The 17,044-nt window shown below is 34.1% G+C and overlaps 1 protein-coding gene across 3 annotated transcripts in view; it reads right to left on the bottom strand.

Annotated features, from left to right (window-relative positions):
• The window catches only part of LOC115878584 (PDZ and LIM domain protein 1-like), a 118,886-nt gene that overhangs the window by 84,553 nt on the left and 17,289 nt on the right, over positions 1-17,044 (bottom strand). The window contains exon 1 of one of the 3 annotated variants that reach the window (XM_030895131.1): positions 9,677-9,922. The exons of 1 other annotated variant lie outside the window; for it this stretch is intronic. The gene's annotated coding sequence lies outside the window, so the exon portion shown is untranslated. Of the gene's footprint in view, positions 1-9,672; positions 9,923-17,044 lie in introns of those variants that run through there. One more of the 3 variants, XM_030895133.1, reaches the window with a different exon arrangement.

Below are 17,044 nucleotides of genomic sequence, written 5' to 3' on the forward strand. Positions count from 1 at the left end.
TAGCTGAACAAAATCGGGAACTGTTAACCACCATCAAGGCCAGCAAGGTTAGCTACTTCGAACACATAATGCGTGGCACCAAATATTATATTCCTCGTTTGATTATTCAAGGAAAAGTCGAAAAGAAACTGTCATGGCTCAGAAATATACGGAACTCGACCGGTCTGGGGTGGAGAGGCTGTTTCATGCAGCAGAAGATAGAGAACTCTTCCGCGAAATAGTCATGGAGATCGCCAACGCCTGAAGACAGGCACGGCACCGCAAGAAGAAGAAGAAGTTTTATTTCACCCTGGTTGGTAGTCAAAACTATATAGAAGTGGCAATGCAGTATAGTGTATTTTAGTAGTATACCTACCTGGTTTTGAAAACTACAATTAAAAAATATGAAGTATTTGCCATTTTGCGGGAACCAAGAACTGAACTGAAGAATCTGGAAGACTCCATCCGTAACATGGTATGGGTGTCCTCCAACGGTCTAAGACACTAGAAAAATTTCCTCAGAACTTACGACCGAGAAAAATCAAATATTTTCCTTGATTTAAATAAAAACAATCTTTGGATTGTCACGGGGTTTCTAACCAGGACACTGTCTTCTCAAACACCTCAGTAAGCTGAAGCTGAAAAACAACGGCGAATGCAGATTCTGTGGGGAACATGGGGAAACACCAGAACACCTTATCACTGAGTGCGCCGAAACGATGACCGTTCGTGCCATGAACATTAGTACGGCTGATGTCGAGGATGGAGAGCTGAACTCTGTGGAGCCGTCCATCCACATAAAACGTGCCGTGACTCCGTGTCGTATGTGGTGAACAACCCTGTATATGTATATTATAGCATTTTTGAAATGGGAAATTATGGTAGTTCCACTGAACAAAAAATATATAGGCGAATTCATTTAAAGACTATGAATAAATAATAATTACGACGAAAAATATATCTGACTTACCCCGTATATCTATGACAATATATTTATTATATGTGTTGTGCCATTTCGTATGCGTTTTGTAAAAAAATTGGAGTAAAAATTTCAAATAGTCTATTTATTTTTAGCAACTACTGCACTATCAAAAAAAAAATCAATGACATTTTGCTTAAGATATTGGAAAAAAATAATTATTTATTTATATAAAAATAAGTAACGAAATATCACACTTGTATTATTATTTATAGGTGACAGGCAGTTACGTGTCTTTATTACTCTAAAGATATTCTTAGTAGAATGTCACTTGTGTAATAAATTTACAGTCCAGGAATACTAGTTGTAATAAAACGAATCACTTTTACCGACGAGTCGCTTAACATTAAACATTTTTTTGCGTTTCGATATGTCAGCGATAAATCTGTACTGAAAAGAAAATTATTCGGACAGTAATTTATTTCTTTAGGAAAATCTAGTTAGATGTTTTTTCATGTTACATGAATCTGTGTAAAAATAACCGTACTGATATGTTGAATAAGTATACAGGGTGGCCCATCGAAAACGTTCCGCAAGGTATAACGGCCAGGGTATTTATTTTTCCAAAAAATCCAAAAACACGTCAATTTTGTTTGTGTGGGGAACTTTTGCCCCAAAAATGATTGCAAAATATTCAACCCTCTAAGCGGGGGTGTCATCCCCCAACTTTTTTCAAATGTAAAGGGGTGTCAAGTGGCGCCGCAATGAAAAGAGCTTTCTATTCTCTATATTTCCCCTCTTCGTTTTTGAAAATCGGTCGAGTCATTGAGAAAATATGAAGGATTGAAATTTGAAAAGTTTATTTAAGCATTTATCAGGGTAAATGATAATTAAGGATAAATTCGACCAATTTGCTGTTTTTTTCTTATTATTTCTAGATGTTTAAGCATTTTATCAATTGCCACAACGTTGAACGACCAGGTGCGGTAGTTGCGAGGGTAGTTGCTAGATAGCTGTTCTGTGACTTGTACGTTGAAGTTCTTCTCAATATCGTTAAACTGACTCACAATAGAATTTACAAAAATACCAGCCCACACGTTCAATTTCTGAGGGTTTTGTGTGTGCACCTCGTGAAAATCCCTGGGGGTTGTCCTCAGCTCAGTACCGACAGTTGTGCCGATTAACTACACCGTTCAAAAAGAAAGTACACTCATCCGAAAAACACGCATTAAATAGGAAATTATTATCATTCGCCACTCGTTCACTCATAGTTTCACAAAATTGCAAGCAACGATCAAAATCGTCTTCATTGAATTCTTGTACCAACTGAATTTTGTACGGGTGGAACTTGTGTTTTTTTAATATCCTTTGGAGACTTGTACGATTCCCGCGGGTCTCATTGGCTAATTTTCTTGTACTCAGAATACTGTCCAATGCAACTTGGCCCAATACAAATACCTCCATAGCTTCGTTTACTACAGGATTTCGTGAAATTTTGCTACTAACTGGCGAACAATTTTTCCATAAAGGTGTTTGTCAGGATGGCGTTCATTGAATATCTGCGCAACCCGATTGCAAACATCTAGAAATAATAAAAAAAAACAGCAAATTGGTCGAAGGAATGTACGAGGATGGTCTGAAAAGTTTCCGACCTCAACGTGAAGATGGCAGCACTCGTAGATAAAAGCTAGTGAATTTTCATTGTTCATCTGTTGACAGTTATTCACCAAAGTTTCAGCCATTTTGGATGCGCAGTTGTTATGTAACAGTCGTTTGAGTGAGTTGATGTCAGTGTTTTTGTAAAAATGGGCAAAATCGAGTATCGAGCTGTCATTAAATATCTGGTTTTGAAAGGCAATACGCCTACACAAATTAAACATGAGTTGGATTCTCTGTATAGGGACGCTGCACCATCATTTACCACAATGAAATTTTGGGCAGCTGAATTTAAACGTGGCCATAAAGCTTGGGAGACGATGAACGTTAGGGACGTCCAAAAACTGCAACTATCGACGATATCATCGCCAAAGTTCACCAAATGGTGCTAGACGACCGCCGAATTAAAGTGAGAGAGATAGCAGAGGTTATGAGCATATCAAAAGAACGTGTTTGTCATATTTTAATTCAAGATTTAGGCATGAGAAAGCTATCCGCGCGTTGGGTGCCGCGTTTGCTCACGTTAGACCAAAAGCGTGTTAGTATGAACATTTCCAACGCTATGTTAGCGCAGTTTAGGCGCAATAAATCCGAGTTTTGGCGTCGATTAATTACTGTAGATGAAACTTGGATACACCACTATACACCAGAAACAAAAGTACAGTCCAAACAGTGGACGGCAAAGGGAGAACCGGCTCCAAAAAAAGCAAAAACTGTTATTTCGGCTGGGAAAGTGATGGCGACTGTTTTTTTGGGATAGTCATGGAGTTATTTTAATTTATTATCTTTAAAAAGGAAAAACCATCACAGGAGCATACTACGCATCATTACTTGACAAGCTAAAAGCAGGGCTTACGGAAAAACGGCCTCATTTACAGAAAAAGAAAATCCTGTTTCACCAAGATAACGCACCGTCTCACACCTCAGCGGTTGCCATGGCGAATTACGGTTTGCACTGCTTGACCATCGGCCTTACTCACCAGATCTAGCCCCTAGCGACTTCTTTTTGTTCCCTCATTTAAAAATTGCGCTCGGAGGACAGAGCTTTTCGTCAAATGAAAAGGCAATCACCTTCGTGAACCACTATTTTGCAGAGAAAAACGCCGAGTACTGTTTGGACGGGTTACAGAGATGGGAGCATCGCTGGGAAAAGTGTGTAGAGTTACAAGGGGACTATGTTGAAAAATAAAATAAAATATTCAGAAAAGATGTCTTGTATCTTTGTTAGGTCGGAAACTTTTCAGACCACCCTCGTATCCTTATCATTTACTCTGATAAATGTTTAAAAAACTTTTCAAATTTCAATCCTTCATATTTTCCCAACGATTTGACCGATCTTCAAAAACGAAGCAGGAAAGTATAGACAATAGAAAGCCCCTTTCATTGCCGTACCACTTGACCCCTCTTCCCATTTGATAAAAATCGGGGGCATGACACCTCCGCTTAGAGGGTTGAAGATTTTGCAATAATTTTTGGGGCAAAAGTTGTCCCCCTCACAAACAAAATTGACGTGGTTTTGAATTTTCTGAAAAAAAAATTACCCTGGCCTTGCGGAACGTTTTCGATGGGCCACCCTGTATAAGCTGTGCCATAAAAGGATGTCTACTACAAGGATTTCGTAAATCAGAAGAGATACAAATATGGTTATATCAAAGTCCATATTATACAGGGTGAGTGGCACCCTGACCACTGTGACACACAGTTAAATAAATATAAATATTTTCAGGGCTGGTAAATCTCGATAAAAGAAACATGTTTTTTCTTTACCGCTTTTCAAATAAGTCCAAAATAACCGAGTTATTTTATTTTCAAAATTCCAAAAAAGTATGTTTTTTGCTTAAATTTTGAGAACCACTGGATTTTTTCTGGGTTTTCTTTCGTAAATTTACTGTACTATCTACGTTTCCATATTATCAAGAAATTATGTTTTTTAACTAAAAACTAAAAAAATTCCCAAATTTTTTTTTTAAATTTTCAAGTTTTCAAAAAATTTATTTCGCGAAAAAAACCACATAGTCGTGTTTCTGGCGTCGAGATATAATACCCCTAAAAATATCTGCACTTATTTAAGACTCACCCTGTATAGACTTTTATTATACCTATATGAAAGAAATGTTTTGCCTTACTGAACCTTACAACTCATTTAAAACTAAAAAACTCTAATTTTATTGCTAATTATCTATTATTATTTACTCTTATCAACTTAATTTTTTTAATATGGATCTGGATTTTTATTTTATTTTATATTTTTCTGTGTGCATCTACGAATTTTGAGTAAATTTTATTTTAAAGCAAGGGTGCAAAAAAATTATGATTTTTTTACAAAAACCAAAAAATCGATTTTTGATTTTAATCAGATTTTTTTTTTATTTTAATCAATTTTTTATTTAATGTCCTATCCTAAACTTCTAAATCTTTGCAACTCTGTCCGATATTGACAATATTAACATTTGTACGGCGCCGGCGCGGCGCGTTGTCGTTTTTCCACATCGGTCACCAATATATTTTATTCTCTAAACTTTGCCGATGCCCCTATTTCCGCAAAAAAAAAATCGGCCGCTTAGATCAAAGGGATTTTTTTTGGAAATAGTTATGACTGTCTCAAGTCGAAAATGAAATTAGTACCATCTAATATTCAAAAATATATTAGGGAATAAATACACACAATAAATTATAGAAGACGGAAGTTAGCTTGATCAACATTCAGCTGTTTCAAAAAGGTATAAAGCAGCCTTGACTCCAGCTTACCTTTTGACTAGTCCTCGGAAATAAAAATATAACCTGACATCAGAAGAAACTAGTTCTGCACTAGAGTTTGCGAATGAAATGTATTCGAATACCAGATTTCTGGCACTTCACAATTTCAATATAAATCTCTGCCATTTAGAAGTGTAATGGATTCACACGAAATAAGTACAAAAATCGGTCCAGCATTTTAAAGGATCAATAGATATTAGGGATATATGTTATATGTTATATCTTTTAAAATAAAATTATTTTTCGATCTATTAAAGTATTAAAACGTTACAACAGCAAGTGTAACTTTGTACTTATTTAATAAAAAATAAATTACTTATTTGATGAAAAATAAATTACTTATTTGATGAAAAAAATCGGAATAATTTTTTATAGCTTTATACGAAAAGTTTTTATAATTTTTACAGTTATCTTTCGATTTATCATTAGTTTTTAAACAAGTTGATTTTTTTTATTTAAATCCATGATTGAAATAAAAAAATCATTGAATTGCACCCTGTTTAAAGCTCTTAAGTTATTTTTTTTTAGCCATACGCACATTCTTTATTATTCATAAGACGAGACATGAAGCCAATTTTTTGAACAATATCGTTTAGTTTTATGTTAAATTTTGGAATATTAAATTTAATAAAACCAGAATAAACTGAGTCTGTATTAATTGAATCATTGTCTGAATTGTTACTGAATCATTTTAATTCAGGTTATTATTGAATCATTGTCAGATATTTGCATATTTTTGGAAGTGCTGAGTCTTTTAGTAACAGGTCTTTTTTTTGTAGAAGATGTGCTAACATAGAGTGAGCTAAACGCACATCAGAGTATTTGGATATTTTAGATAGTTTTTTTATTTGTTCATTGTGTTTTTTGCTTCCGATAGTCATTTAATTTAAAATTCTTTATTATTTTAAAATAGCAAGATTAGATTTTGATGGATGATTTCCAAACAGGTTTTATAAAAAATGAGAGAAGATTGCTAAAAAAATATAGATGAATGTTGCTTAATACCAGTATAAGCTATTTCAATTAAAATTGAAATAAAATATCAAGAAGACACTTTCATTGTACAAATAAAGTCTCGCTTAGGAAATAATGAAGGAATTTTAAATTACACAGGGTGATTCTTAACGCAACTCTGCACTTAACAACACTTCATTTTACTGTGATTCTTGATAACACTACACTTTCTTGATATCACTGCACTACGACTTACCGACGTGTATTTGGCACAAAATACATTCATATTATGCCATCTGAATAATTTAGGAATATTTTTTGAGAACTTTCAAACCAAAAAATTGATAATTCTACTTGAATAATAAAATAATTTCTACAGGCTTGCCTTATATTTGCCTGTTTTTTAGTTTTGTCAGAGGTTTACTGGTTTGAGTAAAATCTCAAATGAATTGGATAACCTGAAATTCAAAATCAGTTGATCTGTTTAGATGTAGGTCAAACGTTGACTATTTACATATCTAGGGGGAGGGGGCGAGAGCACTGATTCAAAAAATTCGAAAAGAAGATGAAAAAAAAAAGATTTGATTTATTCAGTATCATTAGCTACCCATCGTTGGACTCATCGGTAGGGCAAAACTGTGCGACTTGGTGGAATGTCAATTTCGGAATATTTATATTATGAGCTAATAGACCGTACCGTTGCGCCGCCGCGCCGCGCGCCGCCTAAAATGAAAATAAAATTGTGCTAAAAGTTATAATTGTGATGTTGAGTTTAATAGACATATGGGTGTGCACATGTTTGCGTAGAGATATGCTGGATAAAATACTGCTAAATTTTCATCCAAAGAGCTATCAAATCTACAGGGTTGTTCACCACATACGACACGGAGTATTGTAGCTAAACGATTAGATTTTTACAAATTGTAAGTTTTGGGTTTGTTGAAGGACTATTAGAGCTACAATTTGAAAATATTTTTAAAAGATACAGAGTGTCCCATAGTCAAACACCCCAGAGTTGCAATAATAAACAAAATACTACCTTATACAGGGTGTCTAAAAATTTATATTAAATAATTACTAGCTTCAAACGGCAATAACTTGTTTAACTTAAATGGGACACCCTGTATATTTTACGCGAATCAGATGCATAATTTAATTGTCTATCATATTGTATTATACCAGTTTTTGCCTATCTCTTCAAGTTTTCGTAGAAGTAGCATTTTCTTATAATTTAGACCTCATTTATCCATTATTTATTACCCATGGAATATTGACATTTTAGAATATTTTTAAAAATAGTCTAAAATCACAATATTTCAAAGAGTACCAGATACTAATATTGTCGATATAATTCGCTTATTTCATTAAAAAAAAATAAGAAAAACTGTTTAAATATTTGTTAAATAGCACCAATTAATAAGATCCCAGTATTTAAACTCCATTAAATAACTGTTTACATTGATTAATAATAATTCCTCCAAATACTAAAAAACTGAATTTTGTATATGTATTAGACAGTGTGGTAAAATGTAGCGCCTTATAAATTTTATTTCATTTTTTGACGAATGCTTATTTATAACAACAGAGACGTTCATTTTCATAACTTATTCTTATTATGGTATTGATTTTTGAGCCAAATCCACATTTATTTAGAATAATTTAATAATTAAAACAATTAAGTATGTAATTAATTAATTGTTAGGCGGAAATAATATGTGGAATATATTAATAATTAGTAATATAATTGGTATACTCTTTTACAAAGATTTAAATAGTTTTCTTTTTGTAAACAAATGGGCTCGCAATATAATTATTTTTACCATCTGTATATTTTGTACTATGTTGCTTTAAAAAAAAAATCTAAAAATTCCATGGGTATAGTGATAAATGAGGCCTAAATAATAAGAAAATGCATTTTCTACGAAAACTTGAAAAAATAGGTAAAAAATGGTATAATACAATTTCATAGACAATGAAATTGCGCATCTGATTCACGTAAAATATACAGGGTGTTCCATTTAAATTAAAGAAGTTATTGCCGTTGAAAGCTAGTAATTATTTAATATATATTTTTGAACACTCTGCATAAGGTAATATTATTTTTATTATTGCAACATAATATCTGATCACGGTTGAGGGTTGGAACCTTTGGTGTTACACAGCAAAATAAAAACACTAAATCACTACAATACACCAAAACACTTTTACTTTTACACTGGACGCGCGTTTCGCTAACCATGTTAGCATCATCAGCAGATGATTATAAACTTCGATGATTATAAACAAGCGGCACTCAAAAGTTTTTTACCATTTTCCCGAAAATGTCAAGAAAAATATAAAATTTTCAAAATTTTTTTTCGCCAGAAAATTGGGCATCTGGGGTTCGAACCATTGGCGGATACAGAGGGGGGCCATGGGGCCTGGGCCCCCCCTAAAAGCTGTTAATTTTGTAAAATATTAGGGTTAAAAATGGCGCCCTAAAAAGCATATTCGACATTGCTTTTTATTTTGGGCCCCCCCTAAAATAAATTCCTGTATCCGCCCCTGGTTCGAACTATACTACCAGTTAAAATATTTGTATTTATTTCTGGGACACTCTGTATTATATAGAGCAAGGTATCTCAACAAAGAATGATATAATTGCGTTTCTAAAAAATCAAATTAATATTTGTTTGCCATTATATTTATTTGAAATCATTTTTTTTTATTTAAATCAAATTATTGAATTTTTTAGTGTCGGTTGTGAAACCAAAAAATCTGACTGAATAAATACAAATGAGGGACCCTTCTAAATTTCAGACAGCCTAAAAAATTTAAAATGCGCCCATATTAATAGGTGATTATTAATTGATAACTAAAGGGTAAGGAAAAAAACCGACGATGTCCATTTTATAGGAATTTTTAAAGTTTATCTACTGAGAATACCAAGTCTGAAACTCATGCTAAATTGTAATTATTACTACGCATAGAGTAATGTATTTTTGTACCTGTAACATGGTATTTGGCAACTTTAAATCAGTTTTTTTCTGTAAAAGTCAGTTTTGTAACATCGTCGGTTTTTTCTCTTACCCTTCAACTGTTTTCAAATAAGTGTCTATTATTTTTAAGAGTGATATATTTGGATCCCCGAAACACGTCTATGAGTTTTTTTTGAAAATACTTTTTAATTAAAAAAACATAATATCTTTTACAGCGATCTTCATTTCATAGCCATCGCTGACGCCGTTTTTTTTTCGATCGAACGGTATTATTTTATATACAATTGATATAGTGATTAAAACCATATTTTAGCTTTGAGTTGATAGTACAAAATACGACTTGATAGGGACAACTGATCGAATATCAACTGAAATAATTTTTTTCCATGATCTTCTACATTATGTACCTAATATCAATTATTGACTTACCTACCATGTAAATTTTACATCTATGTAAATGTTACACCGAAATTGGTAAAAAACTTTTGATTCACGAAAAAACTTCACTGAAATTTTCAATATCAAACTTCACAATATATCCGGCACAATTCAGTGGCTGCAATTGTTTTGTTTTCTTTTGTTTCCGCGTCCGATTTTTCGCTGTTTTTTTTCTCTAGCGCCGTCGTCTGGCCGTCTACGATCTCGCGCCGGCCGCCGACTTTTCCGCGACTAAACCGCGTCCAAGTTGAACTTAGAAACGCCAAAAAGTCAAAAGCTCCAGTTCTCGCGCGCTTTCGCCGTCTAGATATCGTACATGGCCTCCCCCGAGATTTGTTTACCTTCGGAGCGGTCGAAGATTGAAAAGGAAGATGGATTTAGTGATGATTTTCGGTTATAACCAACACAGGCGTAAAATTGCAATAGTATTACCGTATGATCGATAAAAACGGAATCAAAGAGGACTGAAAAATTACAGTCGATGATTATTTTGGCGATGTCAATCCTAGATGTCATTTACTAAAAATTGACATAAAAATTGTCAAAAATTACTATTAAAAACAGAAAGATTAAAAAAGGATAGAACGTTTACAACCTTCTTAAGGTTAACTGGCTGTATGACATATAATAAGAAATGAAGAAGGGTATGAGCTAAGTGAATAACGCCTAGGGCTTAAAAACTAACGCCTAGGGCTTATAAACGCCTCGCCAAAATTATCATTAATTGTCATTCCCCGTCTTTGACGCCGTTTTTTTCGATCGTATAGTTGTTATTCGATCGTAAGTAATTGCAATAATTTCCTAGCAAGTTACCTGGTTTTATTTTTTATGTTTGAAAGGGTTCAAGCAAAATTCTGATTTCTTTTACAAATACCCTTCAATTTATTTAAATAGAATTGGAATGCCCCATATTAATTGGAATATTGTATATGACATTTTCAAAGCATTTACGAGATGTACTATACGAGACTTTCATTAGATCTGGACTTTTCTAAAATACTGTCTTATTGATAAAATACTAATAAAAGTCTTATCGAGATTCTTGTCTTTTCCACACTGCGATAATGGTTAAATATATAAAGATATAACCTAACCTACCAACTAGGTCTGTTCCAAACACGGAACACTCTTTTAACACCGGTGTTGGGCTGACACCGGTGGCCAAATATAGGCTATCCGGTGTTCCGGTGTCGACACCGACACCGGTGTTGATACCGACACCGATGTTGGTCTGGACACTGGTGTTCATCTCGACACCGGTGTTGGCCTGGACACCGCGGTGTTCATCTCGATACCGGTTTTGACTACGACACCGGTTTTGATATCGACACCGGTGTTGGTAAACGGATTAAAGAAGAAATAACGTTAATTAATAAGTTCAAAATAAACCTGATAATAATAATGTCGTATCGTTGCTTATTGTTATCGTTTATTAAAGCGCACCGACTTTAACTTAAAGCTTTCAAATTTAAATATATTTTTTTTTGCAGACTAATTACTAAAATAAAGTGGAAGCGTCAGATAAACAACTATAAAGTAAAATATTGTTCAATCAAAAACAAATAGAAAACAAAACAAAACATAAAGAAACAAAAATTCGTAGCTGTAAGATAAACTAAAAAATATTACGTTAAAAAAACAAAAAAAAACAAACGGCATCATCGACATCGACACCGACACAGGTGTTGATCTCTACACCGGTGTTCATCGCGATACCGGTGTTGAAATAAACATCGGTGTTGAGACAAACACCGGTGTCAAGATAAACACCGGTGTCAAGATAAACACCGGTGTTGTAGATGAACACCGGTGTCGAGATAAACACCGGTGTCGGTGTTGACACCGGTACGCCAACTGAAACACTGGTGGTCATCAACACCTAACACCGGTGTTCAAATCTCAACACCGAACAGGTCTACTAACAACCCCTAAAACTTTTTTATTTTATTAGATAAATGAGATTTGGTATGCTAGTATATGACATAAATTAGGACTGATTGAAGAATTCAATTCTTTTCGGCCACTTCCTGTTTCACCGGAAATTACTATAACTTTTGATTTTTAAATGGCACCCGCGGTATTTTTTACTTTATTCGATAGAAAATGACAATCTAAATAGAATGACATATCATATGTCAACTTTTGACATTTTTGCTTAAAACAAAATTGAATTTTAAATTTCAATCTAGACTGCCATGGCTGTGTTAAAAACTGTTTAATGGTTTTAATGATTAGCGAAACGCGCGTCCTGGATTCGGCATGACTTTTTTTTTCTCGAAACTCTTTTTTTACTTTTTCCAATCGGGATTGTAGTTTATTAGCCCAATAATGGGTTACGTCCAATGCTTCCCGTTTAGCCAGCCATAGGTCATAGAGGATACATCTGTGGGGGTACACAGGACATTGAAGAAGATGTTCCATGTCCTGAAAGGCGCCGCAGTCGTATTTGTCGTCATTTCTGTAGAGCAAACCCCATTTAATCAAATTGGATTTTACTGAAGACACCCCAGTTCTGATATTGGTTCTGATACGGTTGAGCATTCTCCAGGTTTTCCAGTCGCTAGAAACACCGTTTGGTGGGTCCTCTCTAAGTGGGTAGTTGGAGGGAGGTTCATCCAGGAGGTGGCTTAAGAAACGGCGTCTGGATTTAAGTCTACCTTGGCCACACTCTTGGCCAAAGATTGAGTGACGAGCATCAAAGGTTTGTTTTAGCTTCTCAGTACGTTCATGAGCTTTTCTGCATACATCGGGGCTTGTAAAACCTGCGGCCTTGTAAAGGTTTTCTAAGGGGGTGGGTCATACAACCTGTCACTATTCTGCATGTTTCATTTAGACTGATGTTCACCTTTTTTGCATGGGCAGATCTACACCACACTGGGCAGGCATATTCAGCAGTTGAGAAGCATAGAGCTTGAGCAGAAGTTCTGACCACGATAGGTTTGGCTCCCCATTAAAAAAAGTAAAAGTTTCTCGAAAATTCAATTTTTGTATTTGTTGCAAACTTTCTGGCAGATACTGCATAATTAAATCTTATAACTTATTAGAAAACATTAAACTTTTAAAACCTACTAACATACAATCAAATAAACTTTTAGTCACGTGGTTAAGCTTGACCGGTACAGTGTTGCCCACTTTTACATATTTTCTGTTAATCAAAATATTTGAGAAAACAAAATTAAATGAATTATAAATATATAAAAACAGTTATTATTTACATCAACAAAACTCACCTTCTGAACAACACTTAACATAAAGACATTACTACCGCTTTCCAGTTCAAAATATTCTAATAAAGTTGCGATGAGTTTTTTACGGCTATTAAGCTATCTTGTACACTTCGCACTAAAAGAGGTTCTAAAAAGAACAATGTTCGACTGCAAGGTCTACTAGTAAACATTTTTAAGCTGAAAGTATCACAACACTATTTATTTTAACCAAAAACTCGTAATACAAAACTAAAGTATCAAAACGAATGACATTGTCAATAAATAAATAAATGTGGCAACTTGAACTTTTTTACAACAGATCTACCATCTGAATCCTCAGCGCGAAAAATGTACTAAGGGCTGTATCAAAAAGCGAAATAATCAGTCTTTCTTTTAACAAAACTGGCACATATTTAGTTCTAATAGTTTTTCAGAGGTGGCGTAAGTGTCACTATAGTTCAATGTAAATCGTTACTAAAAGCCAGATCGATAGTGGCACATTATTCAGTACGCCCCCAACCACCCCCAACTTTCGAAAGGAATCTATCGCTCTGTGCCGACGATAGTGGCATTTCTGTGTTGTGCCGGTATAGCAGGAGTTTTGGTGAACCATTTTATTTTTGATGTACCTACTAAGAATAGTGACGTATTTTGACTTATGTCAGTATAGGTTAAACATTTTAATTTATATTTTCCGTTGTGTCAATATTGCCTGAATTTTTAACTTAAACTTTTGGGTTGTGCCAATATAAAATAAACTTTGGTGCTCAAATTTTTAAATATTGTTGGTTGAAGTAGTATTTGTGTTATAAAAATGTTTGTGTTTTTGTATTCTATATAATGATAAAGTTTGTTTTAAACCTTTTGTTTCTTTTAAATTTTATAGCAATTTTAGTAAATATTTTTTATTGCAATGTCTAGATGTGCCATATTATTTTGACAAAAATAGGCCAAAACTGCAATTAATGCTTAAGTCAATAGTGGCACATCTTACCAACAATCAAGTTTAAAAATCAAAAATAGGTAATACACATGGTTCACTCTTTACAAGACCGAAAAACTAAAAAGAAATTGTCGATAAACTTTAATTTTCTATTATTACTTTGTGCCACTATTGTCGCCGGTGAGCGATTTATATTACAGAATTATGGCCATCTAAAAGTAATGATGCATAAAATTTAAAAGAAACTGATTTAGTGTTTACCTTTACGATCATTACGAGATTGATACAGATACGTATGTTTTGTTGTTCTGGGTCATATTGTGTTCTCTTTTACGATCAAAGAGACCCAGGTAGATAACATAATCTTCGATATAACGAAGTTAAGCGCTTTACACGGCCAACAGGACCAATTACGTACGCCCACACGAAAACATCAACATACGCACCAAAGAGTAATAAACAAAATATTTACTTTCGTGCGTTTCCAAGATAAACAGGTCGCACTCAGACCTGAATTTTCAGACATAAAAATGAGATAAAATTTTATTTTTGTGGATGGTTGTTGTACACCGGTTTAATTTAGATAAAAAGTTTGAAATAATTTTTGAAATTTTTATACACTCTTACTGTATTAATATTAATGTATATTAATGTTACTATTATTTATGGAAAGAATGCTGGATGCTGGATTTTCAACTGAAAACTAACAAGAGGATAAAAGTATTCATAAAAGTCCTACGGGTATTTCGCCACTGCAAGAAAATCTACAGAACAAAATAGTTATTTTTTGTAAACACTGCTGCGTTAATTCAACGGAGACTAAATGTCAGCAGCGGCTTACTAATGAACAAATTTGCTTAACGGACAAAAAATGCTTAACGTTTCGGAAAGTATATCTCTTTCCGTCGTCGGAAGCAAAAAAAAAATACAAAAAACAAAGAAAAAAACTATTTAAAATATCTAAATGCAATTATTCGAGAACACTATTTTTTAAACAGATACGTCTACAAAAACCGTTGACGTTCTGTTAAAATTTTTTCTTCTTCATTTTTGACACTGTATACTCAACAAACACCTCAGTAGATTAAAGCTGAGAAACAACGGCGAATGCATATTCTGTGGGGAAAATGGGGATACACCGGAACACCTCATCACTGAGTGCGCGAGTGTGATTTTTAATCTTGGTCCGTTTATTATATGATTGGAATTGGAGTGACGAATGATTATATCGCCCCCTTAGTGTAACAACTAGATAACTTGAAATTTATGCATTTTGAGTTATCCAGTTAAATCTGGCCCAATTTTCATGCTCCTTTTAATGCAACAACTAGATATCTTGGTACGAGCAACCAGACTTATTTTAAGAGTGTCCAAAAACAGATAACTCTCAACATGTACATTCTATAATTAGGCATCTTGAGATAACTTGTTGCAATCAGGTATCTAGCAGTGGCAATATTGAGTTACTCGCCGGTACCTTCTCGGTATCTGTGAGATAGTTCAACCCCAGAAACATGCCTATGAGATTTTTTCGGAAAAAGATTTGAAAATTAGACATTTTTTGAAAATTTTTTTGGTTTTAGTTAAAAAACATAATTTCTTGATAATATGGCAACATAGGTATTAGATTAAATCTACAAAAAAGAAAATCCAGAAAAGATCCAGTGGGTCTCAAAATTTTAGCTAAAAATCATTTTTTTTGGAAATTTTCAAAGTAAAATAACTCCGTTATTTTGGACTTATTTGAAAAACCATAAAGAGAAAATATGTTTCTTTTATCGAGATCTACCATCCCTTAAAATACTTAAACTTATTTCTGGGACACCCTGTATTAGTACATGGTCAACCTGACACGAACTTTGGTCTAATTTGTGAATACCTAGAATGTCTTCATTATTGTAGAATGTAGAATATTTAGGATGGGGATTAGTCACCGTGACCTTACATACCTTTGGTGTGTTCCCCTTTCTTGAGTTATAGCGAGTTATAACTCATCATACAGTCTCAAGGCTTTAACAAAAGTCAGTATCTGAGACGGCTCCACAGAGGCCAGCTCTTCATTCTCAACATCGGTCGTACCAAAGTTGGTGACACAAGCGGTCGTCTTCTCGGCGCACTCAGTGATAAGCGTGTGCACTCAGATAAGCAGGCGGTATTCTGGTGTTTCCCCATTTTGCTCACAGAATCGGCATTCGCCGTTGTTTCTCAGCTTCAGCCTACTGAGCTGTACGTCGAGGAGACAGTGTCCTGCGTGACAATCCGAAGATTGTTTTTACTTAAATGAAGGAAAATCTTTGATTTTCTCGGTCGTAAATTCCGAGGGACTTTTTCGAGTGTCTTAGACCGTTGGAGGACTCCCATTCCAGGTTTCGGATGGAGTCTTCCAGGTTCTTTAATTCCGCTTGGAAGACAGAACGGTTCTGGTCCAGTTAGTGGATTTTTCGCTCCTTTTCTAGCTAGATCATCTGCTTTTTCATTGTCTTCTATACGTAGGTGAGCGGGCGCACCCAGATTAGGAGGACTTTATTTTCTTTACCTAATTTGTAAGCTTCTCTAGGCATTCTTCGGCCAACTTCGAAATTGATGATTACTGAGTTGATCGCGTATAGTGCTGCTTGACTTTCATTGATTCGGAATAAGTATTTAGTTGTCGGCCTAAATACTCCTATCCCTGTCTTCAATATTACATCATGTACTTACAATTTGAATAGAATCATTTCTATCAAGCCTAATATTTTGAGATTTTTCTTGCTCACTACACAGATCTTGAAATTGTTGACCATCGTCTTTTGACTGAATACCGATCGAGTCATCATGATGGGAAGAGATGTAAATGGTAAGGCCAGTCAATATAAAAATTATTTCAAAAATCTACATACTTCAGTTTCTTTGACAGCCAATTACTGACCTTTTTGTATATAAATAACGTAACATTTGTCTTATTATCCACCCTGTATCTCGTAACAGGGCTGTTAAATTAGCGCTATCCTGGATAATATAGTTTATATTATCCAGGATAATTAATTAACAGCTAGAATTCTAAATTCAGCATATTTGATACTCTGATTTATATCATTTTAAGTCCGAAAATTTATCTCATTTTTAATATGAAAAATTGGTATTTTTTACGCAGAATATGCAAGATTAATTTCACTGTAATTTTACCATAATGAGAATAATATATAAATATTTATAACACTAAATTCCTTATATG

The sequence above is a fragment of the Sitophilus oryzae genome, unplaced genomic scaffold (genome assembly GCF_002938485.1).
Source record: "Sitophilus oryzae breed Bouriz unplaced genomic scaffold, Soryzae_2.0 scaffold_1518_pilon_pilon, whole genome shotgun sequence".
Lineage (NCBI taxonomy): Eukaryota > Metazoa > Arthropoda > Insecta > Coleoptera > Curculionidae > Sitophilus > Sitophilus oryzae.